The sequence below is a fragment of the Falco biarmicus genome, chromosome 2 (assembly GCF_023638135.1).
Source record: "Falco biarmicus isolate bFalBia1 chromosome 2, bFalBia1.pri, whole genome shotgun sequence".
Classification (NCBI taxonomy): Eukaryota; Metazoa; Chordata; class Aves; order Falconiformes; family Falconidae; genus Falco; species Falco biarmicus.
This window is the reverse complement of record NC_079289.1, coordinates 95,241,819-95,264,678: the sequence shown is the minus strand read 5'-3', so window position 1 is coordinate 95,264,678 and position 22,860 is coordinate 95,241,819. Positions and strand designations below refer to the sequence as shown.

General features: G+C 38.4%; 1 protein-coding gene and 1 non-coding gene across 3 annotated transcripts in view; both read left to right on the top strand.

The window, feature by feature from the left end:
• Positions 1 to 22,860, top strand: part of FRMPD4 (FERM and PDZ domain containing 4) — a 298,684-nt gene that overhangs the window by 94,237 nt on the left and 181,587 nt on the right. The gene's annotated exons all lie outside the window — the stretch shown is intronic.
• LOC130145348 (U6 spliceosomal RNA) lies at positions 13,941 to 14,047 on the top strand. Its single transcript, XR_008820498.1, has one exon. It is a non-coding gene; the product is annotated as a U6 spliceosomal RNA (small nuclear RNA).

Sequence of the window (22,860 nt, the reverse complement as noted above, 5' to 3'; positions counted from 1 at the left end):
CTATTTCTTTTAGTCATGATTTTGATTACATTTTATGCTTTCACAATTTATACATGGCTGTGTAACTTGGACGAGCTGTGCACTTCCAAGTAGTGTACCTTCTGAAATAATAGGATCCTCTCTCATTGTATAGTCTTGTATCTGAGGGTGACAATTGTTTAATCGTTTTGTAATTTCTTTTGATTGCTGCTTAGTAGTAATCTTTTACTTGCACATTGACTCTACCCTGGGCAAGGAAGTCCATTTTGGTAACATCTGTACAATGCACAAAAGAAAAGGTGCTTGGTCAGTTAAGCCATTAAGGAGCTAGTTCGTGTTTAATAGATCACATTTACATTATTAATGTAACATGTGCCTTAAGGTTACAAAAAAAAGTAAGCTATATATATATATTATGCTCTTTTAAATGAAAGCCATATGTATTACTAACAGAGTGTTTCAAACTTGTACTTAATAAAACTGAGAATGCCTGAAACAAATTTTAAAACTCCATTTCAAAAAGCCCGCTGTCCTCAGTAAAACTGAAACAGAAATACTTACTGATTACATAGGTACTGTTATTTTTGTAGAGTCAATAAGTTTCTTTCAGACCTGAATACAGGTGACCACAATGAAATATTACTGCTTTTCTCCTAATCCACTTTGTAATTTTGCACACTACCATACTTTGTAATGGTTTTACTGTCATGATCGTTGAACTTGATGTCATGGTTAGCTGAGTCATAAGCCACCAAGCAGTTGTGGTATCTGTATTTCTAGCCCAAACTCTGCTGTTATTTCTGTGAGCACAGTGCTAACTAATAACTTGTTTCCTTAAAAATGAAGTAAAAGTGGTACACAGAGTCTTGGTTTCTTAAGGTATCCATTGCCGTTTGCTTCAGGCAGAAACTTTTCTTCACTCCTAACCCCTTTTTCCCCTCCTAAGCAGCATTTCCCTCCCCTCCCCTTTCATTTCCCTTTAAGTAGTCTTTAAAAGAATTGGGGCTTTGTTTTTTTGAAAATGCTAACAAGGTCAAAGTTTCAGATGTATTATTTTACTGTCCAGTTCCGTGTCTCATATACCAAAACACTTGCTTTGCAATTCTGAAATACAAATGGCTTTTAGCCACATAACAGCTAAGCAGAAAACCCGATGGGCAGGCTTTTCCTGATTTGAGTCTCTATCCTTTCACTCTTTTGTGCATAGTTTTATCTGGAAGGGAGTTTGCCATCCTGACAGCAAAGCAAATATGTTTGTTGACTTAATATGCTGATGTTTGGAGAAAGCTGCAAAGGAAACTACCCTTAGGTAGTTAGCGCTCAGTTCCTGCATATATTCCTGTGTAATACATGATTCTTTCAAATAAGTGGAAGGATATCAGTATCTAGACAACTACTATAATACTTTCAAAATCCTGAACATTGCTCATGAATCTCACACCTCCTGTGACAGTGATTCTTCTCTCATGGGAGAATGAGTTACTCCTATTCCATTTAATTTATTTGATCCTCATTCTCCTTTTTAAACAACAGCAGTGGCAGTATGTACCTTACATTTTATTTACTTTCTTCAGTGTTCAGATACTAGGTGTAGTTTAGGATTTATCAAATTATTTTGAATAGGAAGTAGGTTTAAGTAAGCATTCAGAAAAGCGATTAGAAAGCAAATACTTAATGGGATGTTGAGCAGAGAAAGTTGTAATCTGCAACTGTCAAAATGCTTTCAGTATGGAAGCATGTATGTATTACAGTTTTATTTTTTCCACAGAAAGGCTAACTAAGGATGTTAAATTCAGAATTCAGAAACAATGTCTTTATGAATATGAATTCTTTGCTATAAAATACAGAACATCATTTTTATTACTGCCATAAATATCAATATCTTTCATAATATATTTTTGTGAGTTATTTTTAGAGATTGTATTTTTGTGAAATATCTTTGTGATAGTCTTTTACAGGAACTAAGTCATCTAATGTTTAATGCTTGAGTGTTTTTAGAGGCTTATTTCCATGAGTGTGCTTGGTGACGATTTCTGTGTTAAAGACTGTATCACAGAGAAAGTTCAAAAATTGCATTCCTAAGAATAATATTTAAAAATAACTTTTTTGTTGAGTATTATCTAAGGTCACAGGTGAAGAGGATGAGTGAAAGATGAGTGGTGATCTGTCTTTGTGAAGGCTGCTTTAAAACTGCAGGAGTTTTTGGAGCTTCACCTTCTTACATTTTAAAAAAGGTTTCAGAGATGAGTTACCAGTGAAACAGAGATGATTTTACTGGTGCCAGGTGAAGGTGTGTGATCTGTTCATGATGCTGTTTGGTGTTCCATAATAACTTGCATGTTGGCATGTTGATGTGAAGAAGCAACTGGGAAATTGCAAAGGCTATCTCATCATTGCAGGAAGCGGAGAAAAAATTTGTCTGCTGAAATAACTGACGAAAAGATAATAATTAACTCACAAAGCAGTGTTTTGGACTTTTTGCCATAAAGCTAAATAATTTTTCTTGGTGATGAGGAATTTCTTTAAACCAAATTAAATATCAAAATACTGTGTAGCTTAGAATTCCAGTGTACTTTTTTACATACAAAGAAGCTATCAATTGCCATAGATCTTACTCAGATAAATGAAGTATGGTTTTTATGTGATTATTGAATGAGCATCTTTTAATTACAAATAAAGAAGAATGTCTAATCAAGTTTTTTGTGGGTTTTTTTGTTGTTTTTTTTTTTTTTTTATAAGTTAGCTACTTACCTGCATAAGTTGCCAGATAATTCTTTTTTGGGGAGTGAGTGGGCACTGCTAAAGCTGTAAGGGTTTTAACATAGGTATTTTTCCAAATGCAAGCATATCTTGATTATGATTCAGTCAGCCTTGTGAGAGTATCATTTATTAACTTTTCAAGGGACAGGAGCTGGAAACTTCTAGCAACAAAGATATTCATAGATGTATTGGAATTCCAGACCTCTAGGTCCGGGGCATGGTGCCGAAGGGTGGGTTAGCATGGTGTGTTTGGAAAAATGATGCTCTGCCCCCACAGCTCCAGTGTGGTTCGTCTCTTCTCCTTTACCTGCTGGGTGGTGGGAGTGCCCTTCCTTACATCCCACTTCTCCACATTCTTTCATTTCTGCAGGTATTAAATATTTTTCCAGTAAAACAAGATGCAAACTACAGACAAGTTAAATATGTTCAGTGATACAGAAATTCTGCAAAGGTCTGGGGACAGATGTCCCCAAACCAGGAACCAGGCTTTGCTTGCAGTGAGAAGAAGTTGTTCTTGGTGTGTAGAAGACTTATTCCCTCTAGAAATGTGCCTTTCCCCTTTCCAGCTCGGGATGGGATGCATGAAATCAGCCAGAAAAAAATTTGTTTAACAAGATGGAAGTGCCTGGTGACTTCCTATGGAATTCTCATGGCCTAAGTAAATGAGTTGCTATATGAAAATAAGATATAATGTAATAGAAGTCCTTACAGATATAGAACTTGGCCTTATGTCACATAATACTTGATACAGTAATAAAATACTTGACAAAGCAGTAGGATATTATTTAGCTGTATAATTATATTAAATAATGGGCACTGACACGTAAGGTTTCTGGAGGACTATTCTGTTCAATGTCCTTATCTAAACAACTCTTAAGTATGTTGTTTAAATCATTGCAAGGAAGATAGCCAAATGAGAAATCACTGTGGAATGGAAACCAAAAATAAGTATCTTGAGATGATGTGGGTGCAAGTTGGGAATCTGTAAGAAGTAAGAAGTGCATGAGGGACTTGCAGTGAATTATAAACTTAAGCAAGAATTGCCTAATGTAGGATTTTCTTTATAAACCTGAGAATTGAAGATTAGATATGTAAGCATTTTCTGCTGAACTTTTATTTAAGGCAAAACCATTTGGAATTCACAATTCTGTGGGTTTTTATGTGAAATTTTACTTTAGAGTTGGTAGCTGTAGTGATGGATTTAGATTTGACATAGCTTTAGGGCAAACTGAGTGGGTGAAGTAAGTCCATCTCAAGAAATATGTCTGCCTCTGTCCTGACAGGAATATATTGTACCTTTGCGGCTTGACTGTGACTGTGACTGACTTGGTCTGTTCTGCTTAGAAAAGGAGAAGATAAGAAGCAATAAAAAATAAAGCATTGGTCCAATTGAACAGTATAGTCTCTATTTATTGTAGATATTTTTGTAAAATACATTTCTTTAGTGTTCTGGAGTTAGATTCCTGGAAGCTTCCTGGTGGCTTTGCTCATATACTAAGAAAACCTTAGCTTCTATAGTTTTGTGGCTCATCTGTGCTCCTAAGGGCATGGTAACCATTATGTACTTCATCATTGTGCTCAACCTTGTATGTAGTAGAGTTCAGTCAGTCGACCTTATTTCTGTGTCTCAGTCAGTTGAGGATTATAATGACCATACAGTTGATGAGCGTTGTAACTGGTACATTGATGAGAGCGATTTAATGCTGTTTGTTCTATACCAACCTTTCCTACAACACTGCAATGATATCTTGTAGTTTTTTTCTCAGTGAAAATTTCAGCCTGTGAGGATCCTGTCAAAGTAGTGGGGAGGCAGAATATGATGCTTCCTCTGCCCCCATACCTGTTCTGTAAAGGGGAACGTGAGACATCCTGGATGAATTATGTTGAATTAATGCTTGTTTCTTTTTGGCATTTTCTGCATGCATAATCTTGGTGGCCATTTTTAGATGAGGGTAACCTATAAAATCAATCAGCAAATTCCAAAGCACCGATTGTGGTGGATTATGTCCTTGCAGCGCTCCAGTATGTGCTGTCTTGAATTCAGTATTGTGTGAGCAGATATTTACAATTTACCTTTCTGGTGCTGACTTAATAGTATAAAATTCTTGTATTATAAAAAAGAAAGAAAAAAGAAATAATATTTGCTACATTTGGCTCAGTTGAGCTGCCCCAGCTGTTTCCTTGTTTCCGTTGGATTAGAGGGAAGAAGTGGTAGGCAGAGGTGTTTTTCTCTGTGAAGCAGCCTGCAGCCTGAGGAGGAACACGGGGGCAGCGTGGTGCCCATGTGCACAATTCCTCTTGACGTTAATGGCTGTTATGAATATAAAGTGAGGCTAGCATGCAGTGATTACACATGAAGAGCCAAATTATTATTGTTAATGATGATGTGTATATGTTTCAGGGAAGGCTGGATTGCTTCTAATGGGTTTTGTTTTCAATTCCTTTGTTTAATGGGAGGTACTTCTGGCTCCTGAGTTCTTGTTTTAAATAGGATTCCCATCTTCTGCTGTCTGTGAAACATTATTCCTAGTTCCTCTCCATTGATTTATGCACTTTTATTTTTACTGTTCCTTTTTGTTTGCTTATTTGTTTGGGATTTTGTTTGTTTCATTTGTTTTGTTCTTCAACTGTCAAAATAACCATCATATTTTCACATGTATAACTTGCACCATATATAATCTATGTAAGCTAGGAGGGAAGGCAATATACTGAGGGAGCAGTTGGCACATAATGGTGGATCGAAAGCAAGGGAGCTAGGATTTTAGAGGAGGGAGGGAAGAGGAGGAAAAGCATTCCTGCTGCTGGGGCTGAGCATGCTCAGCTTGGTGGGAAGGTGTGACCATGGCAAGGGGGCTGCACTGCAAGGAGTGCAACTGGGAGGAAGGATTTTGAGCTCTCATTCAGGTAATGATGTCCTGGATGGCAAGCACACTTATACTGGATTCACCAGGTGCAGAAGAGAAAATTCTCCTGGGAGTAGTGAGACTTGTTTTCTGCCAGTTCTGTTTATTGGCGTACTGTGTGGTTTTACCATTCATATGGTATGGTTTAGGTGTATAATACTGATGAGAGAAGTGCCCAGGCTCTTTCTCCTCCTCTTTCTCCACTCCTCCTCCCCCCTAGCTCCTAGCTCTGTGTTTCCTTGAACCAGTTTGTTGATTCAGTAGAAAGCTAGCCTGGCTCCCATCCTCCCTGGCCTCCCCTTCTGCACCCCACATTGACACCCCAACCCGCCTTCCTTCACTTAGCAGGGGTCCTCAAACTATGGCCCGTGGGCTGGATACGGCCCCCCAGGGTCCTCAATCCGGCCCCCAGTATTTACAGACCCCCCCACCAGGGGTTGGGGGGGGAAACCAAGCAGCCGCACATGACGGCCTGCCACTGCATCCGCGCACCGGCCCCCAGGTTAAAGAGTTTGAGGACCCCTGACTTACGACACGGCTGAGTGCTGAATGCAGCACAAGGCAGGGCTGCCCAAAAGGACTGTCCCTTTTGGTGGCTTTCTGAATTGGGTAAAATTAAACACACATCTGTGCCCTCAGCCTCTGGCTTGGGTAGAACACACTGCTCTGCCCGAGTTCATTGCAAGGAGGACATGCAGTGATTAGGTGGGATCTCGCATGACGAGTGGAAGTTTGCCTGACGTCTATCAAAAAGGTTTGTGAAGCTGGTATAATCATCACTGTTCCTCTATGCGTAGGAAAGCTCCTCAGGACACTCAGGAAAACCTTAGCAAGTCTAATTCACTGATAGATGACAGGCCTTATTTATGCTCTTCCTATCCTTCTGTTCCTCTGTGAGTTTCTGTATTTGGCAATCCAACCTAAGGTACCCTCTGGGATGCTTCCCACCCTGCCTTCTAATGATGCTAATGGTGAAAATGTATGACAGGTAGTGTTCGGATGTTAGATCGCTCATGGCAAAGAAAAGAGCATGAGCAGCCAAGCTTAAAACACCTGCCATTTCAAAAAGAAAAAAACCCCAACAATCTGAATGTTTCATCTGGAAGCAAAGATTTAGCTGTTACATTAAGAGTCATCATTTGCTGCAGAAAACTAAAACTAAAAAAAAAAAATAAAAATAGTTTGGTGTTTTTGGTCAGTCTTCCCCATGGACAAAGCTCCAATATGCTCATTACCTTGGAAATGAAATTTGTTAGAAGTGCTGTTGGTAACTGTGTTGCTGCTGCACAGTGTGTGTTGTTGTTCAGCTTGTTAAATACAGCTTTCAAAGAAGAAAATAACCAGAACGAAAAAATAATGTGAAATTAGTGGTATGTCCCAGGGAGCCTTCATAATGGATACCCTTCATCTTTTCCCAAGTAAAAGAAATAGGAAGCGGGCATTTTGAACAGAAGAGGCATTTTAACATTTTACTGTTACTTGTTTGTTTGACTTCAGTGTATGTCTCCTAACAAACTAAGGGAGGAGCCTTGTCAGTTAAACTGAAAATTTAATCTGGAGGTCAGATGCATGAATAAACCCAGAGGGATTTGCTCCCCAAGACATACCAAGCAACTCCATTGAGTTCATTTCATTTATTTCCACTTTTCCAAAGTGCTTCATTTAGAAATTAAGTGAGATTTAACTGGCAACTCTAGTTCTGTGTCATCATCACTGGTTTATCAAATGTGGACAGTAATTTCCCAAAGATTTATATTGCAGCTTTAATAACTATTTTCAAGCTATGTTTTTATTTTCATTACCGTCTCAAGACTGAGAGGTTTCTGGTGACCTTCAGGTAAATGCTTAATTTAATTATGGTATTGAAAGTGTTATCTCCAGCTCTGTGGAAGGAGGTACAGATGAAAGGCTAGGAATAGCAGGCATAGCAGTTGGTTTCTGCTGATGCTTTATTTTGGCAACCAGCAGCTTTCTGACAACATTTAATACTTGCAGCTGTTCTTAATAGGACAGTAGTTTACACGCCTTCAGTAAAGATTTCCTTTCTTTAGTCACAGTAGAAAAAGATAAATGTAACATTGCGTTAATTTGTTCTTTTGGTTATTTCTTGCTTGTGCTAAAAGATGTGCATGCAGTGCAGGAGGGAAAGATACAGGGAACAGAACTGCGTGGGAAGGGATAGAGACTGTACAACCCAGGGAAGAGCATCCGGATTGGCCTGTGGGGCAGAGGGAGATCATTATGGCAGGAAGAAGGGGATATGGATTAGGAGCTACTTTGGGGTAAGGAGAAGCAGAAGGTTGCATGCATCTACTCATGATGCATTCAATCTGGCTTTTACTCATGTATCATAAAGTGTGGTTTTTTTCAACAGAGAATTGGACTCACTTTCAAATGCTAAGTAACTTTAAAACAACCCACCTTCTTTTATTTTCCTTCTGAAAAGTACTTTGCAACTCTGAGTTTCTTCTAGGTGTACTGTTGGCAGAATATGCATCCTGAACCTTTAAATCTGCAAGACAGACCTCTTCTAGCATGAGGAAAAGATGTAATTTTGGTCATCTTGGGGAGCCAAGTGCTAGAAAGAAGTTTGATCTATTGTTTCTTTGTATTAAACTGTTTGATAGGCAATAGCACAGTAATGGGGACTAAGAGATGAGTTTGTTTCAGGTCTGAGAGGGGAGTGCTGTCTGTAGTTTAGTGATAAAACAGCCAAAAGAGAATTACCTTGCATGATCAATCCAAGAATCTTTTAATTTATTGGCTTGGCAACGGTTGTACAGAGCTGCTGCATGGGTGGGATAAAAATTGCTTCATCTTATAGGGAAGGGTAAGAAATCTTTATTGTAAATAAAAGCAAAGGGGAATCTAGAAGCATTGTTAAAGCTCAGTTAAAAAGAGGCAGAAGTATTGGGTTTTCTACCTTGCTTCTGAAGGAAAGATGAGGTGTGAGCTAGTTGATGATATTTAATTAAAACTGAGCATTTATGAGAACAGAGGTATATTTTTGGTTTTTTTTTTTTTCCTGCAGATTTTCAGGTGGGTGCATATATATGGTCATTGAAGCCTCCTTGCAAAGCTTTCCAGTGTTTGGATTCAAGTTAGTGCTGGTTGCTGTTCTCACAATTTTCTGTCAGAAGACATAAAAATGACACTCAAAAAGGAAATGGGAAAGATACAGGATAATATCACACAGTTCTGCAGCAAAGGTGGTACCTGGGTTTATGTTGGGTTGGTTTTTTTGTTTGTTTTGTTGGGGTTTTTTTCTAATTGCTTTCAGTGAACATTGTGAGTCTGGGATTGATGAACAAAATATTGGCAACTACAGAGCTCAACTCCTCTTCTGAATCAGTCTCTCAGGAATGAGTACTTATTTTGTTCTCAGGTGACCATTTGTTACATCAAATCAACATCTCTTGCCTGGTGTAGTTGCAAGTATGCCCTAAGGAAATGACAATACACCTATACTAAACAGTAACAGAGCTAGCATACAATATGTATGTAAGACTTAAGTCTGCCCGTGCTCACAGTATTAAAACACCAAGCCAGAGTTGGACTTAAATACTTCCTCTCATTTTTTATCTTAGTTGTATAGTTATGGTCTTAGAGAGTTAGTAAACTTAATGATGAAATTTTATTGTAAAAAACCACTGTATTTTAGTAATTTTAATCTTAGTATGTAATTTAGTAATCTTAATCCAGTGTTAATAAGTGAGCAGGAGGCAAATGCTGGTGTCCACTCATTTTACATGCTCTGAGATTTTAACGAGTCAAAGGATACTTCCTCCACACACCCCAAGTCACCCTGTCCCAAATCTCCCAACTGTGCTTAATCTTGAAGATCAATCACCTTTTTAGTGGCAAAGATTAGTTTAAAAAGCCACCTTCTTGACCAAGCAAAGTTTGGTACAGCATGAAGCTGGCTTCAGAGAGGACACTCCAGATGGAAGCAGATGGGTCACACTATTCTTATGTCTTGGGAACAAGGGACACCTACCTCATTTCTTCAGTTAGTGTTGTGTTGAGATAGCTGTTGAAACCAGGCTAGGAAAAGCTATCTACCCTGCTTTGCATGCTTGCAAGTGATAGGGAGTTTGCTTCTAGTGTGTGAATGCCGCGTCCTGACCATTTTATTTTCTGTAATTTTGCTTGAATGATAACATCGAGATTGAAACTTTCTGTTACTTCTAACTGAAAGTATAATTAATATTGGACTAGTCCTTTGACAGGGTAAAAATCCCCATACCAGATGCTGGTGTTAATTGGACACCGAATCGCTTCAAATCATTCATTTGCCTGTAGGTGCATTGTTCCAAATCAACTGCAGTTTCATTTCAGTTAAAAAGTGATAAAATAATCTTTTTTTAATTAAGGTGATATTATAAATTAACCTGTCAATAAATGACATTAACTTTTCCAGTGGTGTGGTTACAAGTGGATGAATTCATAGCTCTGTCCTTTAGCCAAAAGAGAAATATTGGATCCAGTGCTGAGTTGTTAAATACTAATTAATAATTTATATAATGAATTTTGTCTTCCTCTGTTCATGATGTGACTGGCAGAACACCAGCCTCCTCCAAATGTTCCATTATTCAGAATTCCTTGTATTTTTTGGGAATTACTGGTTCGATTTTGCTAACTCCTGTGCTTTATTCTGGCCTAGATAAGTACATTATCTGTTAACTTCCCTGATCTGGCTGAGAACCAATTTTGTATTAGAGGTTTTGGTGGGAATGCATATTGGTAATTAGTTTTTAAATTCAGTTTCTGTGGAAGTTTAGCATGTGTGTTCTGCTGTAAACCTAATTGTGTAAATGACCATGAAAGTGAATGTGCAGTGGCTCAGACATCAAAATGAATTAAAAATATGTTGAACTGCAGAAATACTTTATATCTGGTCAGATTCAGGTTATTATTCTCTTTTACAAGATTAATAGGACTTTCGGAAGAAAAGTGAATTGGCTCCAAAAGCATTACTGGAAAAAGATTTAGCTTACAGTGCACATCTAGTGTATAGAAATAGGTAATAAAATTCTTTCTAAGATTCATAAATGCTTGTGCTAGAGGAGTCAAAGCTAACGGTCCAGCTGTTTTTTACTGAACTGTTGATTGCTGAAACAGCTCTCTTTAGAAGATACTCTGCATGTGTAGTATCTTGTGATCAGGTTTCAAATTAAACCAAAACAAACACTATGAAGTACTCTGGTATACTGTGCTGCAGTGAAAATGAAATTCAGAGTTCCTGGAAGGAGGGCTGTATTGGGATGGGGTTTATGCTGGAAGTTTTGGTGAGGTAATCCTGAGGTGTATATAGAATTGGTTGATCATTATCACTGCTCTTGTTCATGGGCTGCTGCTGCTGCATTTTAAGCTCACGTGCTTCTGCTGCTGGCTCGCCCCATGCCTTGCAGTAATCTGCTTTGCAGGAAGAAACTTGACATTTTAAGAATTCATTTTGTGCTTATTTTTCTCTTTGTCATCTTCTGACACATACACATGATCTAAAATAGCACTGTCCTTACTACCTCATCTGCTTCTTGAAGGCTACCAAATCTGCTTCTGTTGAAAGAGATTTTGTTGTGTCTTTTTTTCTCCTGCCCTCTAGCAGGCAGTTAAGTTTGGAGGTTGTTACTGAGGTCTGAGGAGATGTTTTTCCTTTCTAAGTGTGAAGGAGAGCGACACACGCCCATGTATAGATGCAGATAGAGGCAGAAGATAGGGCTTCGGTATCACTGCTGGACCTCTGCTGGGAGCAGTTGTGGGACCAAGGTCAAAATATTTCAAGTGCAAATGCAGTTTGCTTAGTCCCTGAATACAGATCATTTGGTTTACCTGGTTTGTCACAGGCAACAGCTTTTAACTTGTCTTTAAAATCAATTGGTGCGATAACGTTTATGGCACACTGGCTTTTACTAAAAGTCTCTGACCTGCAGGAAACCAGGACCCAGGTCCTGAACATCCGTGCTTTGAGCAGTAGTCAATTATTTGATAGCTGGCTTTTTTTCCTGCTAACTATTTCCATGACGTTATATGTGGTATTACCCACAGGCATATTGGGATGCTGAAGTGGATTTTTTTTTAATTACTATTTTTGATTGATTTGAGAGGGCGTGGGGTGTGTGAGGATTTAGTAAAGATAAAAGAAAAAACAAACCCAAAGGCTACAAGGCACCGAACAGTATGATTCAGTTACATTTACCCTGCCTTTGCAAAATAAAATAATTACTTTTTAATTCCTATTTCCTGTCTGAATTAATTGCATTTTGTACTTGAATGTGTGTTGTTCTGAATTATTCTGTTATTAATGGACTTCCTGCTTAACTGCATTTCTTCTTCTGTGCCCTTCATAGTAACATAAATGTTTGCATTTATCTCCTGTTTCCTAGTTTTTTTATATCCCCACACAGTTCATACATTTCAGCAGCATTTTGAGCTCCCACTTAGTTTTGCCTGAGTTCACTGTAGGTGACAAAGGCTGTTGATTTTCTGTCAGTTGGCAGTTTCACCTATATTAAGGAAGACTAGGCAAATTCTATGTTACTGTATAATACTGCAGCAATGAGGGCAGGTGAAGAACTTATGTTGTTCCAGGGACTTCCAAAGGATCTGTAGCCTTGAGAAAAATGTGGAGAAAATGTAGCTTAAAGACAAGAAACATTTATTTTTTTTACATCTCTGGTGGTGACTCACTAGGAGGCAAGAAAAGAAGTTGATTTTCCTTCAGCCTCTGCAAGAAGCTGTCTATTCACTTTGCTTAGAGTTGCTGAATGGTAAGTAGGAAATTAATGCTTAGCTATTGTGGAGTTTCATCCTGCTCAAGAAAATAGAGCTGTCTTCTCAGGACGGTACAAGGGAAATACCTTGCTAAATTTTGTGCTCAGAAGGGGGCAAACCTGGTTGCCCAGTGCTGGGGTAGTCTGAACATCAGAAAAGACTTCACTCGAGAGAGTGGCCTTCTCTCTAGCCAGAGGATATTCTTATGAATTGAAATTAACACCATTTTAACATCAGAAGTGAAAAGGAGTTTACGCTTGATTTTGGTGTTTGTGAATACTGAGTGCAAAACTATTTTCTTAGCAGCAGGCAGTTTTGCATGCTCTGTGTGTGTAGAGGTAGCTGTGTGCTGGTCTGCCATCAACCCCTTTCTCATCTGTCTATTGCTATTGACAGGCCAATTGTAGGAGTCTCCACTTTTTTCTGATTTTATTTTATTCTTGAAAATCAAAATCTTTTCAGCAGGAGAGCTTTGGGTGTACTTTGAACTGCGTATGCCTAAATGAAGGTCTGTGGCTTTGGTGGAGGAATGCGTTTTGGCCATTCATGGTTGATTTAGCTGCCAGTCTGGAGTTACTAAATGAATGGAAATTCTCTGAAAGAGAGACGGTGCCAACAGGGAAGCATGTATTCTGAGCTTGCTCATTATGCCAGACAACAAAAATGTTATGAAGCTGCATAACACTTGCATTGTGATTAGTTGCATCACTTATTCATGTTCTGCAAAACAAACACATTTAGGTGGCTGACCATGACAAGTATTTCAAGAAGTAACGGTCTTTAAGTGTCAGCAAAGACATAATTAGGCTGAATATTAAAAAAAGCTTCACAGCTGTGAGTACAGTTAATCAATGAAATGGGCTCTTGGAAAAGTCAGTGATGTTCCATATCAGCTTTCAGTCCTATATTTTGGGTCCAAGAATAATGCAATTAATGCCCTACTGAAGGTAGTGGAGACCAGTGTTCTGAATATTGATGGGGACAGTAACCACCCATTAACCCACTGCCTCTGAAGCCTTTTGGGGAGCTGCTGTGCTGTAACCCTGCTGGGGATGGGAATGGGATGGGTTAATTCACAAGATGAGACGGTTTTATGTCATTTGTAGGAAGAAGGATTGCTAATAGGAAGTTGGTGATGGTGTGTTCAGCGTTGACATAGTGCAGAGTGGCACGACAGTCACGGTACAAATCCTTGGGCTCTTCCTTAATAAGAGGAAATGTAATTTTCCACAAGAAGAAATTTTATGCTACTGTGTTTCAGCTGTCAATGCCTTGGTCTTCAGAGCATTCACCATGAGCTTATGTTTTAGCCATACTTAAATACTTGAACTGCTTGATCTCCTGGTTTTACAAACAGTGGTCTTGTGGCAGCAAATTGATCAGACTCTGAGATTTCACTTCCTGCGTGGTGGTTAAGCTGCCGGAGCAAGCCACAGGCAGGCTGCTGTCATCTGAGCATCTGAGCTGGTCTGCTAATCTGGGGTTGTTGGAAAGGGATGGGAGACATCCAACAGACATCCAGTTGTGCTCGCTTTGGCAGCACGTATGCTATAATTGGAATGATACACAGATAATTAGCATGCCCCCTGCACAACCATGACACACAAATTTGTGAAGTACAGCATATTTTGGGGAAGTGGTCACAGCACCAAGCCTGAACCAACTCTGGTTCAAGGACTGTCTGGACAATGCTCTAAGTCATAGGGTTTAGTGTTAGGTAGTCCTGCAAGGAGCAGGGAGTTGGGCTCAAAGGTCCTTCAGGGTCCTGTCCTACTTGAGATATTCTATGATTTTGATTCTTATGAACAGCAGGGAAAAAAATTCAAGTTAACAGAGTTAAGTATAAGGAAACCAAAAAGTGAAACAGAAAAGAAGAAATAGCAAAATGAGAAGTTGGAAAGACTAGGAGAAATGGTGGAGAAAAATCATAAATAAAGAAGGAAATTAAAGGTGAAGAAGTAGACAAACAAGTGCAAATCAGAGAACCAGATTGGGAGAGGAGGAGGGGAAGGCGGCAGTGATTTAACAGTGGTACACTTTAATTTAAAAAAAAAAAAAAAAAGTAGCAGTGATAAAGAGCATTTGTCTGTAACAGCTGTGCAAACATGCAAAACTCGTTATTGAGAAAATTTCTAATATGCATATTAACAGATGCTTCACATGGAGTGCTTTATGTAAGCCATAGGCTTAGTGTGTCTTATTTACTGGCTCCTCCTTTTTAAAAATAGCTGGGGACAGTGGTCTGGCAAGGTAAGGATGATGGACATGGAAATCCTCTCTCCCATTCTGTATTATTACTAACGTACAGGTAAGCTGGTAGTCTAGAGTGGTAATATAGCTTTAACGTTAGATGCAAGATGGATGCTAAATAAGTTTCTGTGCATAAATCCCTTTGAGTGGCCTCACCTTGCCACTCCTCCCAAGTGGGACTTCTTTCTATATAAGCTTTTGTTTAGGTAGAAATTTTGGCTGCTGTTTTATTTTTCAAACTCCAAAACCTGCCATTGTTAGGCTTTTCTCCAGAAAGATGAAGACCAGAAAAACCCGAGTTACAAATAAAGTTACATTTTGCTATGTAAACTATGTATGCAAAAAAGTAAGTAGCCAAAGGGAGAAGAGATGTTTTTGGATACTCACAATAAAGTGGAAAATCCTGACTTGTGTGAGTTATTGTAGCTCCACTGCTGGAATCTTTATGAATCAGGAACATAGGAAAGAAGTCTGTAATATCTTTTGCTCTTCAGTTGATTTGTAACTACTTACGCCCAAATTCTCATCTCTATTGGACTCTTACCTTGGCTAAAGTGAAGAAATAGAGTGAATGCATTATTGTCTTGAGAAATTATGATGCTTCCAAAGCAGTGTGTGATTTGGATAGGTATACCGTGATAGAGTAACTTTCTTTCTGACTATTTATTGCTAGGGAAAAGTACTTGAAAGTTAAAACCCATGGTGTTTCAGAGAGGAAGATGTCTCGGTGCTCTTGAAATTCCGTGGGATTTTGGTGACTAAGTTAGTTTTTGAAATTTCTTGTCCTAAGACTCACAGAGCTGTAAATGTCACCCTTGCAAATCTTTGTTTTGCTTTGATTTGTGCTGTCACCCAGTCTCCTCTTCATGTTTTTGAACAATAACCTTATACTAAATCAGACCTAAATAGACATATACCCCTAGACAGAGATCCTCTTTTGGCTGTATTAGAATTAATGCAGATTAATATAGTTTAAGAAAATGATGAGCTTGGTTTTCTTTGCTAGTTTAGGTTATACTTTGTATTGCCTTTTGAAGAAGTGCTTTCCAAGATCACCTTTTTGGAGAAGTCTTTGTGTCAGTCCATTCTGTTTACATTTGGGAGAGCACTTGTTTAAGCACTGATTTGGTGATCCTTTAGTAACAAATTTCTGTTTATACAATTGACATTTTCAGAGTATTTCTCTGCAGCATAAGAATTCAGTGGTTGTTCCTCCTGCTCCCACTAGCTATATATTTTGTCAAGGTTTCTTATGAACCATCAGTACATTTATTCTTGAAGTTGAGTTTGTTTTCTTGTTAACTGAGTGGTGACTATGGGCAGTCAACATAATCTTGAGTTTCTGCAGACAAGCATGAAGCTACTCTGGTGTTGGATGGAATATTTTTTGGTGCAAATAGAAAAACGCAATCTTTCTTACTTGTTTGTGCACAGGTTGGTGTGTGACCCAGAATGAAACTGGGACATGGCAGGGGCTTTCTGCGAAGAACAAGCATGGCTGTGTGACAGAAGTTGAAAGTCCTGAAGTGGCTTAGTCCCTGTTTTACTTCCATTTGAGAGTTAATAGCAGAAAAGAGGACTTGGAGGTTTGAACTCAGTTGGTTCAAGTGGGGTAAATGGAGCTTGGCATAATAGAACTGCTGTATTGTGCACAGGGGTGGTGCTTTCAGTTCTGGGTCTCTGAATACTGCCTCCTTATTGCACCTCTCTGCTCGTTATGACTAAAGGTAAAGCAGCTGAAAAGAGGAATTTCCTCAGTAGGCAAAATAGAAAAGTCTTGGTCTGAATACAGATCACCTGTTACTTTTCCTGGAATTATTCAGCAAGGGACATACTAGGAAGAGGGTAACTTCTTATCTCAGAATAAAAATGAACAAATCAAACATTGAACTAGCAAGTAGCTGACATTATTTCAGCTCTTAGTTGTTTTTTTTTTCCTCCTACACGTGTCTTACATCATATCTATAATGTTAGTTGTTTTACTGCAGTCAGTAGTCTTCAGGAGATCTGATTCCCATCAGATGGAACGTGTTCTTCAATCTGTCAGTCTTCTACTTCCCATAGAAAAGGGGGGGGGGGAATATTTTTATTGCATGGGGATATTTTTTGTTTGGTTTTCATTGTTTTACTTTTTTTTGTTTACTTGCTTTTTTTTTTTTCTTCCCATTGATGAAGAGGGAGGAGATGTTTGGTAAATGGAGGCCTTAAGTTTTCACTCAACTCCATTTTGAAAAATCATAAACCCTCCATATTTGAAGAGGCAATAATTAACTTGTAGCAGTCTATTTTGAATAGAAACAAATAGGGAACTGGCTGATACTGAAAATCACTAATAGGTGATTAAACGTAGAATGAGCAAAAATCTGAAAGTTGCTCTGTTACCTGGAAAGCCCTTGATGCTTTTCCCCTCCAGGTAGGTGCGTCTTTAAATGAGTGTGGAGGTACAATGCACATGGAATCAGCAACTCTGCCTATACAGAAGGAAGATATTTTAATTCTTCGTTGCAAGTGTGAACTGCAAAATAGGGGGAAAAAAGATACCAAATGACAGTGCTGGAGGACTGGTTCAGCAAACACTTATGCACATGACTCTCTTAGGTGTAACTAACCATACGAGCCTTTGCCAACATCAGCATGTATTGCATAAAAACTTGGGATGAAGCCAGAAGGTAGAAAAAGTAAATCTTGGTTCATACAAGAATAGCTGATATTTTATTGCTCTGCCTTTCAATTTGAAAATGTTATATTTATGTTTATCATTAATAATTAATATAATTCTCTGGCGAACATCACTTTGTCATAGCTTAAGTTTCCAAAATTATATGTCCTTAAATTTACAACTTTTCTGTAATGCAGTTGCTGTGTCTTTGCCTTCCTCTGGAGATGCTCTTATTGCAGATTCCATTGGGGATTAAACAGAAAGAAATTAGGTTCCTTGTCTTTATTTCTAAAAAAGGAGGATTGCCATCTTTACATGATGTTATCTTCTTTTCTCCAATAAAAACATAAGTAGATAATAAAATGGCATCAACAATAGTAGATAAAACAGAAGCACTTAAAAAAAAAAAACAACCAAACCTTCCATAATATTTTCTTTTTAGCATTTTAGTCCATTGCTGATTTTTTTTTTTAAAAAAAGATGGTTAGAGTTGTGTGTTTTCCTAGTCTTTCTAACAAAATTACCAGCTGTCTTGCTTGATAAACTTCAAGGATCACTGAGAATTTAAGCAGAATAATTTCGTCACACTGGGGATACTGTCAGTTCGGCATATCAGCCCATAAAGCCCCTGACTACTTCCGTGAAAACTCTGCAACACAGCATGCCCTGTTGTGTTGCAGCTATTAAGAAAGTCTTGTTTCCAGCAGTGCAAGTCCTCTCTGAAAGTCCTGCTGTGCTTCGTGTGGTTATGTCAGGGGGGATCCCTTCTCTGGGGCACCGAGTGATCAGGAAGATCGATCCAGGAACAGTCAGTGGCAGTGTGGTGTATACCCGCCCACGCCCCCCACCCCACCCCAAGCAGTCAGACACTCCAGAAAATTCCTGAGGTCAATCCTGCAGCATATATGGTGATAAAGAGATGACAGTTTAGAGGACATAGTGATAGAATGAGAAATATGTTGTTAAGAGGAATGAATATTTGGTATATACTGAAAAGAATAAAGAGAAACAAATAGATGGGAAAAGCAAGGAAGACACAGAAGCCATGAGGATGAGTTATATTATTAAGGCTTCGTTTTATTGAACTGGTATTGTTCTAAAAAAGATGATAGTGAAAAGTATTGCCACAGATAGTGCTTTTCTCAAGCTCACTATTTCTAAGATATTTGCATCTAGAATGGCAGCATCTCTGTCCCTTTATTTGTAACATGCATTTTTATTGTGACAAGGAAACTGTATTTTTAAAAGAATAACTTCTTCTTTCCTTGTCTTGGAATGGAAGATCTTTGCAACAGAGACTTATTTCCTACTGGTGTAGAAGGCGATTACTGCGTGGAGAATGCTGCTGAAATATAAATAATGTATCGATAGGAACTGTAGAACCGTGTAGGTGGAGGACTAGAAAAACTGAATGTTTGCCAGGCTCTTCTATTATTTATCAAAACTGGTGAAATCTAGTTGTCACAGCCCAAGATACTCAAAGATCTCAGTAAAAGCCATTCTTTTTGTAAGTCATGTTTCTTTAACCAAAAATTACAGTTGCACTAGTAATGCTCTTTAAAGGGTTGCAGGCTCTAGGAAGCTGGTTACGGTTTTGTAGTTTGGTTTTTGTTTCTTGTTTGTTTGGGGTTTTTAAAACAGAATTTAATCCATAAATTTGCTGACAATTTCAGAAATTACACATTTTTGTCACATGGAGCTCTGATACGATAGACAAAATAACTATTTGTAATTAAAAACTTGTTTGTATTTTTAATTAAGCTAACAGGTTTTCCTCTGGTGACCGTAGAGCTAGTTTATAAAATGGACTTACCTTTAGGGACATTTGAAAATCCAAGCCCTTAATGCTTTTGGAAACCAAAATAGTTTTAAAATCTGGTTGTTAATAATCAGAAAGTTAGCCGTATGCAGTATTAGCAGATTTATTTTTTTTATGTCAGTATCACATAGGAATGCTGGGAGTAGCAAGGTTGATTATTTTTTAAATAGCCCCAGTCGGGTTATAATGTATGTGTGATATATAATTGCGTACACTAAACATAAATACAAGCGTACGGATAGCGTCTGGCCATAAAAGAAGTAGAATGGTTGCAGACATGCTGACACATGCCAGTGAGAAGAAAGAGAGCCCTGTAATAAAATCTCATTGAGGATGCAGAGAGTATGTTTCAGCATTAGGCATTCTGCTCATGTTTCACATAAATGCACCCTCCTCTCATGAGAAGATGAACAGTGCATTTGCACCGGCTCATTCAAATTGAACGTTGGTAAAAGAAGAGTCTTGAGCAAACATTGAACAGTCTGGCATTTTTTAAAGACAGGAGAAAGGTTAAGCTGTCTGCTGTTTAAACTGCTGTTTATTGGATATTTATTTGCTGACCGTGTGTATTGAAGGTGGTGTTGAAAGCATCATTGGTAAGATTTTGGATGGCTGCATAGCACAGGTCAGGATTATATTAAACTAAAGCTGTTTTTACAATAAAGTTTAGATCTTCATAAGCAAGTGAATTAGTATATTGGTTTTATACCCGAGGATAGTTAGATTGTATTTTGCTGGTAGTTAAAAGAGAGTAGGATGTGCCTTCTCTGTATCCTTTCCCTTTCTCTGTCTGACAGCACTGCAGCTTTAACTTTGCTTAGAGCTATAGTAAATGAGAAACTTCACTGGATACGGCATTTAATAACCACAATATTTATTAAAAATAATTAAAGATAGACTTCACTATTAATGTTTTGTTTGCTGTTTCAAAAATAGCATAGAGCTCATTGAACGCAAACTTGCTAATTTTCTCCTTAATGCACTGGGTGGCTGCATGGAGGAGAGTCACAGCCACTCTTGGGTGAAGCACAGTGTCATCTTGCAGTGCCTTAGGCATATTTTAAAAGCATCACTAGTTAATTATAGAAAGAAAAGGTAAGGCTATACATGCACACTAGATTTAATCTTGCATAGCTCTCACAGTGAAGAGATTTATGAGAACCAAAGAATTGTTATGTTAGTCTAAATTATTCGCCCGTTCAAGTCTCCCACCCTGCAACAGGCACACACATGACCACTACCTGTGTATATAGCTGAATATCAGAAATAAATACCTTCACGATTTCAGCAGGGTGTCTGTTTAACAGTGTCTTAAACATTAAGGAATGTCTTGTGTTATAAACGCTCCTGAAATTTTCTTTCTTCTCTTTCTCTGCATGCATGCTTGCTCTCTGTTTTTATTTTTATTTTTTTTATTTTGAAGACACCCTTTCCAGAGCTTTAATGCGGATTTATTATTTTTATTATTTCTTTATTTATGTTTCCCTGTCTTTCCCACAGATAAGATAAAATACCTTGCAAGACAACTGCTGCAATGAAACTTTGTGTTCCCGGGTTAAAATCTTGCTTGTTTAGTGAAAGTAGTCTGCAATATTTGCTCAAGGGAGCTGTCACTGTGAGAAAATGTTCAAAGTAAGAGTAAATTACTTAAAAGATGTGTGTATTTCATTTATGTTTATAAATATAAGCTATAGACATGGTGTCTAGTGCTGTTTTTTTGAATTGTTTATGCAAACTGGACATGTATAGTAGTTGTGTTATGTGGCGTGTCTTGAGATGGCCTAGCCACCCTTCATGGACATTCTAGATCAGAGGTTCCTACAGGATAACATGAACTGTCATGCAGTTAATCCTGGGGTTGACTGGCTCTGTTTGGGTGATTTACTGTAGAGATGCTGCAAGCAGTGACATGTTCTTTGGGCAATTTGATTGCATTAGTGGTGTCAGATTAATGGCAGAAACTAGGTGGTCCTGCTGTCATTATTGGTAGTAAACTGTGTGTTGGTAAATAATGAAGTCTATATAGCATTTCAGTACTGGAATGTGGTTTTGGTTTAGGTTTGGGGTGGGGTTTTTTTTGAAATAGGAAAAACAGACTTGCACTGGGCTTTGTGGGTGCACTGTATGGGCTTCAGTGACACTGGAAGTCAGAGTAAGTGTGGAATCATAAGACTGTAAAATGTGCTCTGGAGCTGGATAAATGCTTTTGGTGAGGTTCCGAGATATCTGTTTAATTGGTTTCCAGAAGGCATAGCTGGACTCTATGTTTGCATGAAAATACTATGTAAGCAGCACATAGCTTACTCAGTCCCACAAAGATTTGTTCAAATACTCTTCCCTACCACCTCTGTTGGCAGCAGCTCATTGTGAAAAGCCTAGATGTGATGTGCAGTTTCCCCTGAAAGAGGCTGCTATGGAAAAAGGCTTGACGTGAAGCCCGTCAAATTATTACAGTCCAAGGGATTGCTTTGTTGCCCCCATAATTGTCAGATGTGCTGGATTTGACTGTATTTGTTGCTTGGTACAGTTGGGATTAACAGCAACTCTGTAATGTGCCAGTGGTTGGGGGGGCACTGGGGAGAGGGGGGAAGCAATGCAAATTGAGACTTGCACCACTTTTGGTACTGGTTGAAAGGCTGAAAGACACTAATCTTCCCTGAGCTGGACAGCCCTCTTCCTATCCCATACACACAGCAGGTTTTGACTGTGTTCAATTTTATGCTATTAAATTCACGTTGATTTGGGGGGAATGTGTGTGGGATTTTTGGTTTTTTTGGTTGGTTGGTGTTTTGGTTTGGTTTGTTTTTTTTTTTAAAAAAAAAAGAAAATCAACCCATTTTGTACTCTTCTGTGAAAACTGGAACTAGAATCCCAGTATTATCTTAAACATTAATTAACTTTCAGTACCAGGAGATAGCTTCTTGCTCTTCAGAAATCTGATGATTAATGCTTTTGTTTACCTCTCAGCAATATGCTGTTTGTCATGTCACCACTGAAGTCCCGCTCCTTTTCTAAAATGGGTGTTCTTGGTTTTGCACTGACAAATCTTTCCTTTTCACTTGCAGAACTGCTTTAGCTTCTTGTCCAGAATCCAGATAGAGAATGGAGTTTAAAATTTGATTTGACCTTAGAGCAATGTTTAACAATTAAATCTTAACACCAAATTTAAATAAGTTAGTTACTCCTTTCTTCCAGCTACCTATAAGAAGGATGAAAGTGATGACCGCCCATTTTCCTACATGTAAACAGGGTGCTTTCAATAGTGCTAATTAGCTGATTCTTCTGATAAGCTCAGAGGGCTCTAGTTCTGAAATAATACAAAACTGTCAGTCAGCAGCTCTGCATGTCCATCTTTCACTGTTGAACATTTTAAACATTTGCTTTCAAGGAGAGCTGTCTGCCAGTTCTCGATCAATATTTACCATAGTCATCCTTCTCTGAGAACATATAGAATACCTCCAGGTATATTATAGCATGCATGCTACCTGTGAGCAACTGCAGCCTTTCACCCGTTGGTAGAGAAACGTCAAAGGGGCTGCGTGGTTATCCCTGTGTAGTTCCAGGGTGGCGATAGAAGAGTTGGCCTTGTATAGAGGATATGTCTGAGCTGTCCCAGAGAAGACCTAAACCAGAACATTAGAAGAGATGGAAAGAAAATCAGAGTTAACATTGCTTTAGGAAGGCATCATCATTATCTTTCGAAAAGCGTAGCTTTG